The sequence below is a fragment of the Astatotilapia calliptera genome, chromosome 23 (assembly GCF_900246225.1).
Source record: "Astatotilapia calliptera chromosome 23, fAstCal1.2, whole genome shotgun sequence".
Lineage (NCBI taxonomy): Eukaryota > Metazoa > Chordata > Actinopteri > Cichliformes > Cichlidae > Astatotilapia > Astatotilapia calliptera.
In genome coordinates this window covers 5511145-5532259 of record NC_039323.1, presented here as the reverse complement: position 1 = coordinate 5532259, position 21115 = coordinate 5511145, and the positions used below count along the sequence as shown (strand labels likewise).

The window sequence follows — 21115 nt, the reverse complement described above, 5'->3', positions numbered from 1 at the left end:
TCTTCCTTTTTATATGTGAATATAAGAGAACTATCACCCGGCTCTGCAGTTTTACTGAACAGAAAGGGCTTTAGTGTCATTCAGCTAACTATTTTGGTTCATTTATTAATTTTTTGCATATTGCTTTCATCATTTAATCCAGTTTCAACTCGCAAATCATAAATCCTCATAACATAATTTCCAGCATCACAAGTCAGCTCAGATATGTCCACTGTTCTAATGCATAATGTTACATTTTGTTTGATTTTTTTTTTTTTCATAATTTCACACAAAAATGTAAACGTTCATATATTCTGTATTTATTTCATGTAAAGTGAAATGCACACAACAATCGTGGGGAAAATTGCTGATTTGACAGTTGTGCATATCACTGACAGGATAAGGTCACTGTTGAAAGGACTGACTGTTCACAGAGTGTTGTACTCAAGCATGTTTGTGTAAAAGTGACTGGAAGGGAAAAGTGTGGTGGGAAAAGGTGCACAAGCCACAGGGCTGAACAGAGCCTGCAGAGAACTGTCAAGAAACGTTGATTCAAAAACTTGGGAGAGAATCACAAGGAGTGCACTGAGGCTGGTGTCAGTGCATGAAGAACTATGACACACAAAAATCACTGTCACATTTCTCATATCAAACCACTCCTGAAACAGAAACAACATCACAAGTGTCTTACTTGTGCTAAAGAGGAAAAGAATTGGACTTCCAAAATTCTCTTTTCAGATGAAACTAAGTTTTTCATTTCATTTGGAAGTTCCAAGTGAAAGGATGAGTGGAGAGGCACAAAATCGAAGGTGTTTGTTCTCCAGTATGAAGTCTCTGCACTCGGTGATGATTTGACGTGCCATCTTCTGGTGTTGGTGTTGTTTGGTATGCTGTGTTTTACCAAATGCAAACTGCAGTTGTCTACTAGGAGACTGACTTTAGAGCACTTACATCCATCTGCAGACAAATGGAGACCATTTCTTTTTCCAGAAGCACAGTGCCAAAACTGCTATCAAATTATTTACTGACCATGTTATTACTGCGCTTGACTGACCAGTCAACATGACTGTATTATCAAGAGGAAGTTGAGAAACACTTAACACAAAACTAGAGAAGGTGAAGGCTTCAGAGATGAGCAGTTTGTAATCTAATTACTTTTTTCAAGTAACGCGTAATGTAAGGGATTACTATTCTTTACTTACTTTCCCATAAGCATGCTGCGTTACTGCGTTATTAAACTGTTGTGACAATGACGTAAGCCCGTGCGACGCTCGTGGCAGCAACAGACCTGTGTAGATCAACAATGGATAATATGGAGTGTGGGGGAGAGTACGACCATGCAGCGTTTAAAGCGTGGACGTACTTACATTACTTTAAGTTTTATTCCGTAACAAGTGACAAAAACATTAGCGTCCTCTGTACACTCTGCGTGGGAAGAAAACTTCTTTCTACAGCAAAAAGTTGAACTTCAAATCTGAGCAAGCACCTGGCAAGCTGCCACGGGAATGTGAAATTCACAGAGAAACCCCCGGATCCCCCCACTGACATGACTCCTGGTACTGGGCAAACCCCACTCCTGCTAAACAGGTGACAATAGATTTAAGAGCAACAGGACTTAGTGCCGCTCAATTTTTGATTTTATTTTAGTGCTACCAGCGTTAATCTTGTTAAAATGACGTTAACGCCATAACCGCATCAACACGGCAAATCTCTGTTAGTTAATGTGGATGGTCCCGTGCGTGGGGCTGCATGACGTCAACATGTTAGCATGGTTAGCTCGTTAACGTGTTAGCGCTGTGCAGTCCCACGCATGGGGCAATCCGCATTAGATTGCTAAAGAAGATTTGCCGCGTTAATGCGGTTATGGCGGATGCGGTTAACATCATTTTAACGAGAATAACACTGAAAGCACTATTTTATTTATTTTTTGCTTTTTGTTTTTACTTGCATCTATTTGAAAGAGTGAGTGTAAACACAAAACATTCTTTTGTCTTATATGCTGGAATATGCAGATTTATTACTTATTTATATCAATTCTTCCAGCTGCATTTATTAGTAATATTAGTAACTAAATACTTTTTTCAAGTAACTTGACCAACACTGCTAGGCTTCAGTAACATCTCAGCCTGCTGCAAGCTGCTTCTCTCCATGTCACGCCTTATGGAGCAGTAATTTGTGGTGAAGGAGGTGAATAAAATTATCCTTTTTGAATTAATTTACCAAAAATAACTTCAACACGGGATTGTGATTTTTTTTTTTTAAGATCACCAGTCCTCTACATTGTCCAACAGAAACAGACAAAATTGTTAACAAACTGGTGAACATAGAAGTGTCTTCAGCAGCTAAAAATAGCAATAACACTAATTCACTGATATTTATCAGACAGCCTTAAATACAACAAATTTAACTTGTATGCCATGCTAACACAAAAGGGGCAATCTGAGAGCAAGGTCCTCCACCACTGTCACTGCCACTGCTGATGCAAGTGCAAATTCCCTATTTCCAACATTTGAAAGTCGTCCCAGTCTGCACTAAAACATAACAATTTCTGTTGCCTGTGAACCACCGCAACACCAAGTGTCACAAAATTCTGCCTATTGGTTTTTCTCTTGCAAATGTAGCTTACATTAATAGTGTAACCCAATTTCACCATGGGCTTAATTTAGTACAGCCACATTAACCATTCAGCGGACTATGTTGAGGGAACAGCAACCTCAAGCCTCAAATGTAAAAACAGTTGTTAGTGTGACATTGTCTATTTATACAGTCGAGAAATATGTATCCATCTTCTTAGGTTGCACCTTTAAGGGTGAGGCAGACATAATAATAATAATAATAATAATAATAATAATAATAATACCTGTCCCACCAGGGGAGAGAAAACTTTAGACTTACTGTATGCTAACGTCAAGGATGCATACAGCTCCTCCTCCCTCCCCCCACTTGGTAGGTCAGATCATAACCTGATTCACCTCACCCCCCGCTATGTGCCAATTGTGAGGAGGGAACCTGTGACCACCAGGACTGTTAGGAGGTGGTCAGAGGAGGCAATAGCGGAACTACAGGGCTGTTTCGAGGTGACCGACTGGGAAACACTCTGTGAGCCTCACGCCGAGGACATCAATGGGCTTACTGAGTGTATCACAGGCTACATAACTTTCTGCACCGACTCCATTGTTCCAGCTCAGACTGTTCATTGTTACCCAATTAACAAGCCGTGGGTGACTAAGGACATCAAAGCCCTCCTCAACAACAAGAAGAGGGCTTTCAGAGGGGGCAACAAAGAGGAGGTGAGGAAGGTCCAGGTGTTACTAAAGGACAAGATCAGAGAGGCTAAGGACAATTACAGGAGGAAGCTGGAGTGGAAACTCCAGCAGAACAGCATGAGAGAGGTGTGGAGGGGCATGAAGACCATCACTGGATTCAGGCCAACCAACAGCAGGGGAGCTGAGGGAGGTGAGAATAGAGCCGACGAGTTGAATCTGTTTTTCAATAGATTCGACACCACAGTGTCTGCTCCCACCCCCACAACCTCACCTGCAGTCAGCCTGGAATCCAGAGCCACACCACTGTGCCAGCCTCTCTCTTCACATGTTGCCTCCTGTGAGATTCCTGACACCCCTCCCCCACCCATCACCTTCACTCAATACCAGGTTGAGATGCAAATGAGGAGACTTCACTCAGGCAAGTCTGCTGGACCAGACGGAGTGAGTCCCCTTGTCCTCAAGGCCTGTGCCCCCCAGCTGTGTGGAGTCTTTCATAAACTGTTTATGCTGAGTCTGAGTCTGCAGAGGGTCCCGGTGATGTGGAAGACATCATGCCTCGTCCCTGTACCAAAGACGCCTCGTCCCAGTGGCCCCCAGGATTACAGGCCCGTGGCACTGACCTCCCACATCATGAAGACCCTGGAAAGGCTCATCCTGGACCAGCTGCGACCCATAGTAAGACCACATCTGGATCCCCTTCAGTTCGCTTATCAGCCTCGTCTCGGAACAGAGGACGCCATCATCTACCTGCTCAATCGTGTCTACACCCATCTGGACCAGCCGGCGAGCACTGTGAGGGTCATGTTTTTTGACTTTTCCAGTGCTTTCAACACCATCAGGCTGACCCTCCTGGGTGATAAGTTAGCAGCGATGCAGGTGGATGCTTCTCTGGTGTCCTGGATTGTTGATTACCTGACAGGAAGACCACAATATGTACGTCTCCCACAGTGTGTGTCTGACAAAGTGATTAGCAACACAGGGGCACCACAGGGGACTGTCCTCTCCCCCTTCCTCTTCACCCTCTACACCACAGACTTCAGCCACTGCACAGAGACCTGCCATCTTCAGAAGTTTTCTGATGACTCTGCGGTGGTTGGATGCATCAGCAGGGATGATGAGACAGAGTACCGGGCTGTGGTCGACTCCTTTGTCACGTGGTGTGAGCAGAATCATCTGCAGCTCAACGTGGCAAAGACCAAGGAACTGATCGTGGACTTCAGGAAGACCAGGAAACACTTGACCCCTGTTTCAATCCAGGGGGTCAGTGTTGACATTGTGGAGGACTATAAATACCTTGGAGTACACATTGACAATAAACTGGACTGGGCTAAAAACACCACAGCACTTTACAGGAAGGGCCAGAGTCGTCTCTATTTTTTGAGGCGACTGAGGTCCTTCAACATCTGCCAGAAAATGCTGAGGATTTTCTATGAGTCTGTGGTGGCCAGTGCGATCCTCTATGCTGTTGCATGCTGGGGGAGCAGGCTGAGGGTCGCAGATGCCAACAGACTTAATAAACTGATCCGTAAGGCCAGCAATGTTGTGGGGATGGAGCTGGACTCCCTCAAGGTGGTGTCGGAGAGGTGGATGCTGTCCAAGATAAAGACAATGTTGGATAACACCTCCCACCCACTCCATGACATGTTGGTCAGTCACAGGAGCTCGTTCAGTGAGAGACTGAGATTACCGAAAAGCACCACTGAACGACACAGGAAATCATTCCTGCCTGTGGCCATCTCCCTGTACAACGCATCCACTTAACACACTGTTTGCTGCTACAACTACACATGTTTCTTTTCCAAATATTTATTTATAAGTGACTTATGTATGTATGTATGTATATATATGTATATATTGTACTATTCTTAGTTAGCGTATTGTCTGTCTTGTCTTAATGTTGGTTTAAAATGGAGCACTGTAATAAAAAATAATTTCCCCCAGGGATCAATAAAGTATTCTGATTCTGATTCTGATTCATATGTCATATATCACAGCTAAAATTTTTGGTTGCGGCATATTGACTTAAGGGAAAAAAAAACAAAATTCGACGGTCAGTACTCGTAGGTCTCCTTGAGGCCAGTGAAATACAGACAGACAGGAGACAAAATAGCTGCAATCAGTGTAAAAATGTGTTTAGCTCATGGACGTGTATGAATGTATGTGAGATACGAATTTTGTGTGTGCATGTGTGTGTACCACCAGCACACAGTAGAGTCCTGGGCCTTAAGCTGTCTTTAGGTGCACTGAATTACAAACGGATCAGGATCAGCAGGGACAAGAGGAGACTACACAGCAGCTCTGGTACTGCCCAAGGCTCTATGCTGCTCTCAAGAGAGCGTGCTTGGGCGTGATCAGCTGATCAGAGGATCCACAGTCTGACGATAACACAATCTTTTACTGTGCATTTCTGGTTAGAAATAGAGAAAAGTATTTCACCCCTTTTGAACAGGACTACATTACTTCACCAGTACATCATGTGGGAGCCCAGATGATGTACTAAGAGCTTCATGCAGGCAGGGATCCGGCTCGTCAGGGGTTACCAGATTTTCTTGTGTCAAAGGAAAGTGAGCAAAGTGAGCCTAAAGCCGTCCTTGTAGACATTTCCCCCCAAAAATCTGCAACGTTGAGAATAAAAACAGCAAAAGATTCATCTTAATTCAAGGCCTGCAATGTGGATGTGGCAATGCGCAGGCTGCGTCAGTGGCGTGTCTGTGAATGTGTGTGCCCACAGTATGTTTCAGACAGGTCTTCGCTTTGGTTGACAGCACTGTTGCAACATTCATAACAGCCTGGGAAAATGTAATGAGCTAAAGTGTCACAACATCTCAAATCGCTCTGCTAGCCTTCACTTCTGACAGTCTGACTCCGCTCCCCAGTGCTGTGTGTGTGTGTTTGTGTGTGTTCACTGGCTTTATCTTCAGGGTCTGTTTATATTTTGTGTGGGAGGGGGCCAATGGCCAAGAAATGGAAGCCAGGGACAGGAGAAGCCAAGCAAGCTGCCACAATGCCACCAGTATCTTACAGCCTCACGCTATTTTTGTCTCGCCACAGAAGTCGAAAGAAGGAAACTGGAGATATTCAGGACTGTAAAGTGACAGAACATGCAGAACAGATCCAAAGAATCCTCTTCCTCTCCTTTCTATTTCTCCTCCCTCGTTGTCTTCGCTAATACTGTTATATTAGTCACTTCCGAGTCTCTTCACCTTCTATTTTCTCTCTCTCCCTCTGGAGATCTTTTAATGGCAAGTTTATCCTCGTTCACCCTGTGGCTCTTACCAGGCTGATTTCCTTTGAGTCTACAAGGTTTACAGGTGTCCCTTTAGGGTTCCTGGTGTTAGCAGTGGTGGTGTCCCTCAAGGCTGTGTGGTGTAAGGTCTGTTCTCTGACAGCTCTGTCTGCCCGTAACACCCAGGGTGCCAGGTGTTATCATTAACACGTCTCATCACAGCTTAAAGGAGCCACACGTCTAAATCTTACAATGGATTGCTTGTGATATCACTTTTCTCCACTTGCTTCCTTGAAGCTTTTTCCAGTCCTCCATCTTCCATCTGTGTTCCTCCTTTTTGTGCATACTTTGTTATATTTTTTTCATTTTTGTGCTTCCTTCCTTGCATGCTTTTCCATCCTTCCTCGCCTCCTTGTCTTTTGGTCCTTACCTCTATGAGTGCGCACACTTAAAAAATACAATAACTTTAAGTAGAGCAGTTCCCTAGAGGGGTGAGTGACAGGCTATTCTTTGCCTCCTGTCGTTATTTCTGACATAGTTAAAGAGGAAATAGTAGACTAAAATTATCTATTTTTCCCTTTGTCCTGTCAGAATCAATTAATCACTGACAGTAAAATTATATAAGGATGTTTTCCGGAGTGGTGAGAGCTCTGATGTTGAATTCTTAAATCTATTTCTGGTAAGGAAATTGAATGAAAAAAAAAAAAAAAAAACTGCCCTCTGGTAAATACTAAGAAGGAATTATTTACTATTTTTCAGCCAGTGTAGATCTGACAGTCATTCAGACATGAGCCTAGTGAAGGACTTTATCCCCTCAGTCATCTTTGCTCTGTCTCTTTCTCTTTCATGCTTTCTTGCTTCATCTCACTCTACCTCATTCATCTCTTTGGTTATTTTCCGCCCTCTGGGTTGCTGCTATGGAGATATAACAAAAAAAAAATCCTTTACACTGTTGGGCCACCACAAGGTGTACAGTAATGCATTTGCTCATACATTTTAGTACAGTGTTTCTTGCATTTTATTCCTCATTAAAAATGTCAAATATATGCAAAGTATACAGTGTTTATACTTATATTTGTTCTTACACATGCAGCTCCAAAACTATCCATCCATCCATCCATCCATCCTCATCCGCTTTATCCGAGGCCGGATCGCGGGGGCAGCAGCCTAAGCAAAGAGGCCCAGACCTCCCTCTCCCCAGCCACCTCCTCCAGCTTATCCGGGGGAACACCAAGACGTTCCCAGGCCAGCCGAGAGATATAATCTCTCCAGCGTGTCCTGGGTCTGCCCCGGGGCCTCCTCCCGGTGGGACATGCCTGGAACACCTCACCCAGGAGGCGCCAAGAGGGCATCCTTGTCAGATGCCCGAACCACCTCAGCTGGCTCCTTTCGATGTGGAGCAGCAACGGCTCTACTCTGAGCCCCTCCCGGATGGCCGAACTTCTCACCCTATCTCTAAGGGAGAGGCCAGCCACCCTTCGGAGGAAGCTCATTTCTGACGCTTGTATCCGCGATCTCGTTCTTTTGGTCACTACCCACAGCTCGTAGCCATAGGCGAGGGTAGGGACGTAGATCGACCGGTAAATTGAGAGCTTCGCTTTTACACTCAGCTCCCTCTTCACCACGATGGACCGGTGCAGCGTCTGCATTACTGCAGCTGCAGCCCCAATCTGTCTGTTGATCTCTGGCTCCCTTCTCCCATCACTCGCGAACAAGACCCCGAGATACTTGAACTCCTCCACTTGGGGCAGGAACTCATCCCCGACCCGGAGAGGGCACTCCACCCTTTCCCGGCTGAGAACCATGGCCTCAGATTTGGAGGTGCTGATCCTCATTCCCGCTGCTTCACACTCGGCTGCGAACCGTTCCAGTGCGAGCTGGAGGCCCTCACCCGATGAAGCCAACAGAACCACATCATCCGCAAAAATCAGAGATGAGATTCTGAGGCCATCAAAGCGAAAGCCCTCCGCCACTTGGCTGCGCCTAGAAATCCTGTCCATAAAAATTATGAACAGAACCGGAGACAAAGGGCAGCCCTGGCGGAGCCCATCACCCACCGGGAATGAGTCCGACTTATTGCCGGCAATGGAGACGCTGTACATGGTCCATTCGGACTCAATGTCCCCAGTCTCCCTTGGAATGCTGTTGAAGCTCTGCCGGAGGTGTGCGTTGAAGATCTCGTGGACTGGGGCCTCTGCTAGACGTTCCCAGCACACCCTCACTACGTGTTTACGTGCACCAGGTCTGTCCAGCGTCCTCCCCCGCCACCTGATCCAACTCACCACCAGGTGGTGATCAGTTGACAGCTCAGCCCCTACAAGGGGCTCCAAAACTAATCTAGTCATTACCAGGTGGTGAATGCAGATGCATGAATCAGACATTAAATTGTCTTTACATTCTAGCACATAGTACAAAGTCTGTATCCATGGATACTAATGGTAAGTGAATTAACAGCACAGAAGTGGGCATTGTTTAGACTACATGTGTAAAAATGTCCTATGCCTGTTAACTACTACATATTTGTCGTTTTTAGGTGCATTGCTACATTTGTTGGCTCCACCAACAAATTAATTTCTTTAATTAATGAAATCACTTTCATTCAAATATGGTAATGACTGTCTGCATAGAGCCAACATGCCAACACGGTGACAGCTAAATGATAACAGCTTCAAACTGTGAAGTCAAAACCAGTCGATGATGTCATACTGGCTAAGTCCATCTTATATATACAGTTCCTGTCTAAACCATGCCATATGTTTTTATTTTCTTGCATGAGCGCACTGTGTTGAAGAAGTATTTAATTCATATTTACAGCTGACATAAGTTTGAGTCTCAGTCTGCAGGTGCTTGTGTGTCTGTACTTGAGTGTCATTGTGTGAGTGTTTCTGGAACACTGATAAGACCCTCCCGTGTAAAACCCAGTTTGCGGTCTTCATGGGAAATCAATTTGTCCCGCTTTCTACGTGGCCAGCCTTTATATGCTTCACTTCCTCCCACAGCTGTCACCCAATGTATACAGAACCATTGCCTCTCTCCATCCAACACAACGCACACATACTCACTGAGCTAAATCAAACGCATATCAGCCACATACATGCATATTCATTCAATTTCTATGCATATTCGGTACTCCAGCTGACAAGTGAATTACAAAGAGTGGCAGAAAAGATGAGTCAACTCAAGGTGGTGGTGAGTGTGTATGTGTGAGCTGGTGAGAGAGTGAAAAAGAGATAAAAAGAGAGAGGTGAATCCTGGCAACTTGGCCAGGAGCTCATTAATCTGCAGATGTGTTCACACCAAAGAGATACGGTGTGCTGCACTCACATGTATTCACACATGGACGCACGCACATTATGAGCCCTGTAGCTCATTCTTATTCAACTCTGCAGCCAGTGTGTCCTTTGATTCTCATTGTCCTGAGGAGGTTTGAGAGGAGGGAGTGTCCATGGTGATTGAAAACTGAGAAATTATGCCATCACCTATCTCATATCTTCTGTGAACAGAGTTTGCCTACACTCCAGTACCCCTCTGCAGATGCTTGGTTTTTTTTTTTATTAATGTTTTTTTTTGTGGCGTTTTTTTGAATGTGTCTAATGGATGCACCACCAACTGAGTCAGCTGCAGGCGCAACAGTGTCAATCAGTACTACAGGTTTTTTTTTGGCATTCTTGGTGGTGTTGGGGTAAGAGTATGCATGGTAGTGGCAGCGGGGGTACAGCCAATCATAATGCTGATTGAGGAATCCAGTGATGTGGACGAATTAATGAGACATGGGGTACTGGCTGAGCCAGCCAATCATAGCCCTTTAAGAACTCGTCAGCTGCTGACAAACTGTGAAAAACTGCCGGTCATCAATCACACCAAAAGAGATGTTCTCTGCCATTCGCACACTTGCCATCACATGGTAGCTCATGGATTGTTCATTTTGAGTCACAATGCTGAGTCATTTGTTGTTATACCACCTTCAAACCAAAAGAATTCACCAAAAAAGTCTTATTTTAACCACAAAATGCATCACCACCCCATATTTTTCAGCAAAGATTGCTCTTAAAAGCGTCTTGTTTGAGTTAAAAGACGTCTGATTAAAAAAAAATCCAGGATCATTAAAGACCAGGACTGTATTTTCCCATGGTTGAGTTTGTCAGAGTTGTTGGTGGCATATGAATGACCTTTTCTTAATATCACTTTTTCCTACCTGGTGGTGATTGCCCTACTATTGCAGGAAAAATAGAAGCAAAGAAAAAGCACTAGAAACTCTATAACATATGGGCCTAACCTCTAGAACTAGAAGGATTTGGAGCCAAACACATAAATCCATTGCATCATTAATGATGGAATGAATGAGATGTCCTGAGGGGAGCAGCACGGCAGCTCCTGCTCCTTCCATCTATCTTCCTATATGTAACCTAACAACTCACCTAGGATCTATCGATCTGCACATTTCTTTCTTACTTTTTTACACTTCTGATTATAATTCTTTGCTTTACTGCATAAATCACCTCTAGCTCTAAGAATACCAACTTTAGCTTCACACTTTGTTAATCTTGAGAGAATCTGCTGACAAATATCTGAACAGCCTGTGTGTATCTGCCATAGAACATCCACCATGTTCAGCTACAGTCTGTGCTTTCCACTTTCACAATCGTCTTTGACCTCACCGCTTAGATGTATGGACCTTTGGTGAAGTGGGTATGGGCCGCTGATATGAATAGCCTCAACCTCATGAATCTTTCAGGCTCAATCATATGAGCTGATGTGAAAGGAGTTGGCCCTAGAGGATGAATTAGTTAATACATCAACCAGTGGAGGCATTTCTAATGCCCTCTTTAAACAAGAGTTGTGCATTAGCTCTTCTTATAGTCTTGAGTACATATTAGTTTAACATAAGACAGGTACAAACAGGTGTGTGTGTGGGGGGGAGGTCATATCTGTGTAGAGAAAAAATGGACATAAAAAGGAGAATACATTTTGCACACGCCCTTGTGAGCATATTTGGCAATTCGAGTATGCAGGTGAGTGAGCGTGTGAGCTTGAATAAGTTTCATTTTATGCATGAGTACAGAGACATTTCGGTATGAATAATTGTATTGGCCTTTGACAGAAAAATACTGAGCAAGAGAGGGAGAAAAAAAGGCATGGAGCCACAGAGAGAGGTGGGGGGAGAGGTTCGGGGTTGCAAGAGAGTGAGGAAGTGTGGCAGGAAATGAAATGTGTTATTTGGGAGAACTGGAGGTGATAGTGTGGGGTGGAGGGTTTGTGTTCACCCCAATCTCTGCACTGCAGCGCGATTTCAATGCAGCCCTACACTGCAGGCTTTGCCAAAGAGCGATGTTCTGGAGGGGTCAAGGAAGGGAGGAAGGATGAAGGAAAAAATGATGGTCTGAGCAGAAGAGAGGGAAGAAATGGGTGCAAAAGAACGGCAGAAGGAGAAGGAAAATACAGGAAATGGCAACTAGGAAAGAAAATAAGGAGATGGAGCGTGAAAGAGCGACAAATGAGGTGAAGGCATGAAGATGCGGTCAAAGTGAAAAATGTAAGAAATAGAAAAAACATATTTGATAAACGGTAAAGAGCAAGCACGGGAGAGAGGGAGGAACTGGGGGAAATAACTCCGATCTAATCACCATGATTGGGAAAGTTGGAAGAGCAGAGTGTGTGGTAAGGTGCAAATTAAAAAAAAAAAAAAAAAAGAGTGCTTCCTGTCAAGCAGAAAACCAACCTGAGGACTCTGCTATGTGCAAACATACTGCAAAAGATGTCGCTTTTCAATTTATTTTGCTGAAATTGACCAGGGAGTTCTTTAAACCACCTGTAAGTCTGAGCAAATGTGCTCTGTTAAATTGAAAAGGAACTGGATAGATGTTTATGCCTATTAGACGTGGTGTTGTTTTTGACTGATTTACTTGAGAAATTTTTGGAAAGCTGAGAAGAAATGAGCAAGGCTGATTATGGATAAGAAATAAGACGAGTTTATGAGGCATGTGAAATTGGTCAAGTGACCCAAGAGGCAGAAAGAGGAAATCACAAGTCCAAGAGGAGTTTTGAAACATGAAACACATTTATTTGTTCCACCAGATAACATAAGAAACAATTCTGACTAGCACTCTCCACAGACAGATCCCAACACCAGTTCAAACACAACACAAGTCAATCCCATCAATGACAACAACTGACACACTAAGTGGGCCTCTGCTTAAATACTACTGGATGTGTACTATAAGCAGATTCAAAGAGACTTCTTACATAAAACCCTTTCCTAAATTATTTAAAATCTCCATCCACATTAACAAACCACCATTGCCCAATAAATACAAATAAACAGCAATCAATAAATACATAAAGTTGTAGTTAAAAGGTTACATCAGACTGAATCTATGGACATTAATAATAAATGTCCCTTAGCAAGGGAAAACTTAACCAGACACTTTTGATGAAATCAACAGCTGGATGGTTGAAACTTGGACACAGTTGGGTGTTCCAACAGGATGATGAGCCCAAGCACATTGCAAATGGTTTTGGAATGCATAAAGCGGCCTAACGTTAAGCTTCTGGAATGGCCTTCCTACACCCCCAACCTCAACCCTACTGAAACTTTGTGGACTATGCTTAAGAGCTTGGTCCTCGTCAGGTAACCAATTTAAATGAATCCAACAAATTCAGTAGGGAATTCAGAATCCATTCAGAACTATACCAGACGCGTGTTGATGACTATCAAAAGGTGAGGTGGCTGGCTGAAGCGCAACTTGCTAACCAAATATTAGTGAGCATTCTTTTGACCCTGTCTGGATTAGAGAAAATCCTAAATAAATTAAAACTTGTGCATTTCTAATTTTTTAAAGTCATTAAAGATGTATGCTGCGATATAATTTTACCCTGGAAAAAGAACAGTTTAAAGAAATCACTAAAAGCCCAGACTCACCATGACATTAATGCCCATAATAAATATATATAAAGCTTTGACTCCAATTGTACATCTAACCAGTAAAACCAAAGACCCTGCTACCTAAAATCCACTTGATGTTGTCCTCCCAGAATTAATAAAAGGTTGCAACCAAAGAACTATTTTGCCTGAACACCCTGGGAGTTAAGTTTCTTCAGTAGATGAATTAAAATATGCAGCCTTTACTGGCTTATGTTAGCATAAGCCTTTTTATTCAGCCGGCATCTAGCAAACAATAAATCATACTGTCACGGTCCTGGGTCAGTGACCCAGTGTTTTGAGTTTCTTGTGCCTCTGAGTTTTCTGTATTATGTTCTTAGTTCTCGTTGTTGTCCTAGCTTGTTCTTTAGTGTAGTGTCTTAGTTTGGTGTTCTTGTATTCTGTTTAGTTCTCTGAGTATTTAGTAGCTGCCCTCTGTGTTTCTTAGTTGCTGTCTCCCCTAGTCTAGTTTGCATCTTTGCTAATTCCTGTTTTACTTTGAAGGTCTGTGTCTCATGTGAGTGTATCCTACTTTGCTCCCTTGTCTCGTCAGTTCTGATTTCTCCCAGCTGTGCTCTCCTTCTGTGTCTCATTCCCCTCGTTACTTCCCATTGTATTTAAACCCTGTGTTTCTCTGAGTCAGTATCGCGTCGTCCCTCATGCTGTGTGTGATTCTCCCCATGTCTTCTGGTATGTGTTATAATTAGCTTTTCCCAGTTCAGTTTTGTATTGCTTGTGTTCTATTTTCCAGCAATAAAGCTGTGCTTTTGAGTTCAAGTTCTGTCCCCGTGAGTTTGCGTTTGGGTCCAATCCCTGCCTGCCACACAGCGTTTCATGACACATACATACAATATGTTTTACAGTCAAGTGGAACAACCCTGCCCCGTATCACTCCCGTGATAATGTGACAATTCAACAAACAAACAATACATGTATTTTAATACACAGTGTGTGAGTCTTATTTACCAATATTCTATTACTGTATGTGGCAATTATAGTCGTCAGTTTCGATGATCAGTATTTGTGTAGCAGTTACTCAGATCATTAGTTGCAGTTTATGAGAATGGGAGCTTGTCCTTACAAGGCAACTGTGACCATGTCAGTTCGGCCAAACTGTTGAACTTTATGAAGCAGCACAGGTACTATTATCTCCTCCAATTCATCATGCAAATGACAGAGAAAGTGGAGGAGGGGAATCCACACCAGGCCATGAGTAAGATGGACAGAGATGAAGTGAGACAGGGGTTAAAACACAGGAAGTGAGAATAGGATGACCAGAGTAATTTCCCACTTTTAACACCACCATTTACCTTCTTCACCCTATAACACACGCTGAATATGAAATCCAAAAATCACAGTTCATTTACTAGCTTTTAGCTTTGATTTTCTCTCAGACTTGTATGTGTTGCCAGTAATAACAGTGTGTTGTTGTTAATCTAGATGCATATGAGTGATTTACAGCCTGAAATTGCTTACCTGCCTGCTCCCTTTTTTGTCCTGATTGACGGACTGATGGCGTGATTGAGATCTTCTGGCAAAGCAAATAGCAGTTGACCTGAAATAATTTGCATAATTCCTGGTCTGCCTAGAATCACTGTGATTTGTTGGCCAGTCTTTAGAAATAGATGGAGATAGGTTAATGCATTTCCTTCTCGACAAACCACATTTGAACTAAACAGAAAAAGCTGCTTCTGTCAGAAAGAGTTGGATTTTGGTTTTATACTATAAATAAAGGCAAACAACGGTCCTAATCTTGGAGGAATCTATTAAATTTGTGATTTATTGCTCTGGTTGCAGATTCTAAATCAAAAGAACTACAAATGTTGCACCATTATAACCCTGTTGGTGTTGCATGGCATGAGTTTTTTGTTTGTTTGTTTGTTTGTTTTTTAAATATACTATATACAGACAGCAGAGTACATTTGATTAGAAGCCACAGGATCCTGAACTCTGACTTCTCATCCATGTTGATTTAAATTTTACACAACAACTGAATAAAATAAACCTGCTGGATTTGCCAGAATGTGCGATACAGGCAGGAAGTACTGAAGAATGAAGTGTATGGCTGCTGCCATTTTCAAGGTCATGAACAAACAAAATCACTCTAACTAAAATGTAATCGTGGTGTTTTATGTGATGAATGTGGGAGCATTCTTTTTACAAAACATAGGAGTACAGGAAAGATACCACACAAAACTACAAAAAACCCACGAGTGACACTGTGAACATACACAGACAAAAAAATAGTATGAGATAAAACTAAACATGTACTTGATTTTGCTTTATGAATTTATGTGCATAAGGCTGCTTTTCCCTCTCCAGTTAGAATGAAATGGGCATAAATATATTAGTTTGCAGTGCAGTTAATACTTAATAGACCTTTTAACAGAATGGATGGCAATGAACACATTGTGTCACATGGGCAAAACCCTCCAAAAGCACCAGAGCATTTGTCACCATGAACAACTGCTACATATGGCTGTGGATATTCATAGAAGCTGTACCATTAATGTAAAACATTTGTAGCGCTCGCACTTTAAAAGATCTCATAAAGTATTTAATACTTGATGATAAAATGAAAGGATAGTTATCACTAAAACTAGGAAACTGCGTGTGCATGTCATGTATGTCCTTGACTTGCACAAATTCTCACTACTACCTAATTCTTTTATAGAAACTGGATGATTTGTGGACTATCATATGCATCTGGTTTCAGGTTTTGCATTTAAACTGTTGGTTAATAGTATTACACGTGTATTGTTGAAAAATTAACACTGAGAAAAGTTAATGATCTAGTTTACTTCATGCATTTAAGTGTCATTGTAAAGTGGAGACACTCTCAAGTTGATTATGAGAGTCCAGTCAAGTAAAGTCAGACCAGAGAGGTGTACTAATACTAGTTTCGTAGAGGAAGGATTTCACAAAATTTTTAAACCCCATTGACTTGTATCACAGTTGTGATTATTAACTTTCTCTGTTAAGCAGAGCTTCGTGCTTCTGGCTCTGTGCACACTCACATAAAAATGGGCCATTGGTGGGTCACATGACATTTCTTCCACACAAAATAATCTCTGTGAGTGCTGCTTATTCCAAGCAGAGACATTATCAGATGATGATGATAAAAATCTATAAAGCCCATAAAAAAAACCCTAAAAGTAAAATGTAACTGTCGCAAATAAGAGACGAGATTAATGCTTCAGAAAATCATTAATCTGGCGCTTTAGCGCACAGAGCAGTAAAATAAACAATTCCAATGCGAGTTAATCATTTTATTGCTGAGTGCGCTCTCAGCACTGCTGTCTGTTTCTACGCTGTTGGCTGCACATTAGACTTCTGAAACTTTAAACTGGATACGTTTGAACATTAAAGGTTACTGTCCCATAGCCCAATAAAGGAGACATGGAAATTTGTCAACAGATCAAAGTGAAATTACTTTCATTCACTGAACAGGTAATATTGGTGTGTGTTCTGTCTTCTAGTAGCTGCAATTCCAGCAGTGTAAAATAGACTTAGCAGCAGATTAGGATCAGTTATAATGGCATTTATACATTTTTGGCATCACTAAATTAATTTATGCACCTTCCTGTGATATTGTGGTGTGCACTTCATTTGGTGGTGGTTTTAGTAAGGTGTGGCTTAACAACTTCCACATATAAAACAGATCTGCCAACAGAGAATCTATAATGCACTTAATGTAAAACATGGTGTAAATGAAATGTTAAAGTTACCACTATGACTTAGCCAGGTGAGAAAGGAGCCTCTTTCATGATACAAAAAAAAAAAAAACCCTCTGATTTTAAGCTTAGCATAGCTAAGACACTAATCTCACTTCATAGTACACCCCTCAGGTCTGTTCCATTAGGATTCAATCAGTGTTTACAGCTGGCAGATAAAGTTATAGTGTGTGTGAAATTTAGAGATTTTAGTATTAATAAATATAAGAAAGATTTTTAAACAAGATTTAATATTTATTATCATGGTTACTTGGGATACACTAATGCCTGGGGGCACTGCATCTGGTTTGTGTGTTTTTTCATAAAAAAGTAAATGGGGCTTTTATTAACCTCAGTTGTAGAAGGCTGGCAGATCTCTGTTTTGAAAAGTAGATGTACGAAGTCGATGCTTGTTGTGCTGCTGTGCTCTTGTTAAAGTTGTTTGGCTCACACAAACTTAAGTCCTTTCATTTTTTTAATTAAAAGCACCCAGCATTTCGCACCCACACATACCTATCATTTCTCAACAAGCCTTTTAGTCATCACTCAACAATAATCAGGGCTCTAGAGTGCGACCAATTTGGTCGCAAATGCGACCAAATTTTTCAGTGGTGCGACTAAAAAAAATATTTGGTTGCACCTGTGCGACCAACTGTTCGGGTAGCAAAAAAAAAAAAAAATCTGCAACCTTCCCTGTGGTCAACAACAGACACACATTATGCCCCTATCGTGGACTAAACCAATCAGAGATAGTAAGGGGCGGGACCTCTCTGATTGGCCGTGGTCCAGTTGAAAGTGCAGGTGGAAGTGGGAGGTGAGTAGCTTGAATAAAGCGATATCAATTCATTAAATCCTGAATCGACTTTTAAATATAACTGTGTTTTGCCAGAAACGCCAGATTCTCAGATTAAAGCTCACAAAACCATTTCAACAACAACCAAACAGCAAATGAGAGCAGGTACACGGACTCCACACAAAGACGTAAACACAGAGCCGACGCATCAGAATCAGCTTTGTCTTTCTCGGCTTTCTCACCCGACGGCCCGTAGACGGACACGCTGTCGGAGCTTAGCGATTCTGATGCGTCCGGTCCGCGCTGTGATTACGTCTTTTTGCGCTGATTCTGAGCTGCAGGTTTTGTCTCTCTCCAACCAAAATTCACCAAGCCAGCAGCAAAAGAAGCAGCAAACTACGCTTCACATTTGATCAATGTCATCATGAATTTTGCTGTTTTGCTTCCACGACTATTAAAAACACACTTCATGCACAGCTAGCTCTCTCTCTATCTCTCTCTGTACTTCAAGAACAGTTTCCCGTCTCCAATCTCTGTTTTCTGTATTATTCATTCGCTTATTACCCACCAGTCTACCGTTGTTTACAGCGCTGTCGGCTGCTGTCTTTTTCTTTTCTTTTTGTCACTTAAATGACCTCGGACAAGAAAGCCTATTTTTTCTGTTGTTCAATACTGAAGAAATTTAAACTTTATATACAGAACATTGTAGAATATTTTTAAGGTTATCTGCTATAAAAAGCCAGACCAGGAAAATCTCCTTCATGTTTTTCTGTGTTTTATTCTCAGTTACTTTCACACAAAGGCATCTGCTGTGATGTTCACAATTCTGATGAAGTCAGTACTGATAAATGATCAGAATTATAATATTTCTGACTGTCTGAGGCTAAGTTGAATCAAATCGGGACTTTGAAAACCGGAATCGAATGGATTATAGAAATCAGTGATGATACCCAGCCCTAGTGAGCAGCCTAGGCACGACAGAAGTGGATGTAGCTGTAATAGGAAAAGAACTATTGATAACTTTTCTGTTAAGGCCTGATCCTTCTGAAATTCATAGCCAGTGCTCTGACACGGTGTCATCAATCTTTGAATGCTGAAAAAGCACAGTGTATCCAGAAAAACACATTATATTATATAAATTATTATAAAATTTGTGTGCGCCTAACTTTTGTGCCGGTACACCTAACTTTTTAAAGTTAGGCGTACCAGTACGCCCATGGCAAAAAGTTAGTCTAGAGCCCTGATAATTAAGTGTGCTGTATAGTGAACTGCGTTAGTTATTAGGTTTGTAATGCATCTCAGAATGTGCTTCTTTTTTCTAGTTTTCAATTAGCCTCCAGTGTATAAATAGTCCTGCCCTCTTTGTCAGGCTTTCTGTGAATGTACCTGTTGTGTCCTACCTTTCACAAGCTCTTGTTTGTCCCCGCTCAAGTTGCATTTGTTTGGATAGCATTTAAAAGCTTTCTGTTAACTGTCAACTTTGCCTCCTTACCTTAACGTTGCAATCCACACACTTCATTGTTACAACAAGAATCATTAAAGATAATCACTTCAACAAGTCCTTCAACTATTTTATTTGTGCAGTAAGTGTTTATTAAATTATTCTGTATCTCCAACTCATTCCAGCTGTGGGATATGGATAATATAATTAATCACTGTGTATCAACACATGGCCATCAAACTTAGAGGCTTTGATGTGCCTCATCAACCACTTTTTCTATTGCAGCATTCTAAAAATTGGTTCTCATGATCAGTGGGATACCACAACTTCAAACAAGATTGTTAATGTCTTTAGATTTATTACTGCCCATATGTCTTACTGACAGCCTTCTGTGGGTTTAGATAAAGTTAGAGCCCTGAATAGAAGTTAGAGTGGAGTTGGAAGATAATTTTTACACTGTCACACCTCCATAAATACTAACTACAAACTCACAGAGGAAACAAAAAGCATGAAGACACCAGTTCTTTAAAATGCTTTTCGCCAAAGAATTCCCAAAAGTTCCAGAGACAGTCCCTAAGGATGACATTGCATCATTTTGCCTAAATAATCACCTTGTATGGAGTAGGGGCAATGGGTGGAATACTGGTTTATTGGATTTTATGGCTATAATAGGATTGTATTGGCTGTCTAAAATCAATTTGAACCAGAAGAAAAAAGATGGAAGCTCTTCAATAAGCTGTCCATCAGTGACTGATTAAGGACACTGAGGCTACACATGTGAAATGAAACACTGTTATTAAAGCTGACTTTCTACTCCCTCTTCAAAATAGCACATATTTAAATTGTAGTCAAGCATGTTCTGTTATAGGTTGCTAACCTTTTTTGCCTTTAGCGGTAAGTAATAGCAAAACACATCAGATATGCAGCTGTTCTAATTGCCATCACAGCAATTTAGTTACATTGGGAAATAACAACTTCAAAGAAAAGAAAGCCAAAGAGAGACACAGAAATGAAGAAATAAGTAAATAACCAATATTTTGTGACTTTTTAGTGCTTTTCTGCCCAAACATTTTAGCTAAAATATCACAATTTATTCTAGCTGCTTCTATAAACCATCAAGCTTTATGCAGCCTTAACCAAATCCAATGGCTAAAAATCATTACAAAGTGCATTCGTGGATGTTATACATTCATTTGGCATCAATTTTCATTGATCCAGTGTTGTGTTGATTGATCCTCAATGACATTCATGCACAGGCATGCCTAAATGTTATATAATAGGTACTTTTGAGTCAAAGCATTAAAAGGCATTGAATAATCAGAGCCAGGTCAATATATTCACCCCTGATCTGTGACTCCTTTCCATAAGTATTGATCATTAAAACCACAGCGTGGCCGAATGTCTTTGCATGGATGACTGTGAAAAACTGAAAAAGACCATCACACCATAGACATCAGACCATGGACGACGGAACCACAACTGGAGATGTTTGTAATTCATCTGTTGGAGCTGTTACAGCAAGGACAACACAAAAACAGGACATGGCTTGATATGCACATACTGCAACATCGTGTAACTCTTGTGCACAAGCTAACATTTACTGTAGTCTTCCCACAGAAATTTGGCCAGGACCCAGAATCAATGTCAGACTGAATGCTGTCAACAACTTTGCATCAAAGGTGATGTGTTTAAGCTCAGTCAAAGTCTTCCACTGAGTGTTTCTCAGTTTTTAAAGTGCCATTCAAAGTAGTAAAGTCACTTTGATATTTTCTACTACT

The 21115-nt window shown here is 41.7% G+C and overlaps 1 protein-coding gene across 3 annotated transcripts in view; it reads right to left on the bottom strand.

Annotated features, from left to right (window-relative positions):
- Positions 1-21115, bottom strand: part of ncanb (neurocan b) — a 178823-nt gene that overhangs the window by 58240 nt on the left and 99468 nt on the right. The window lies entirely within an intron of this gene.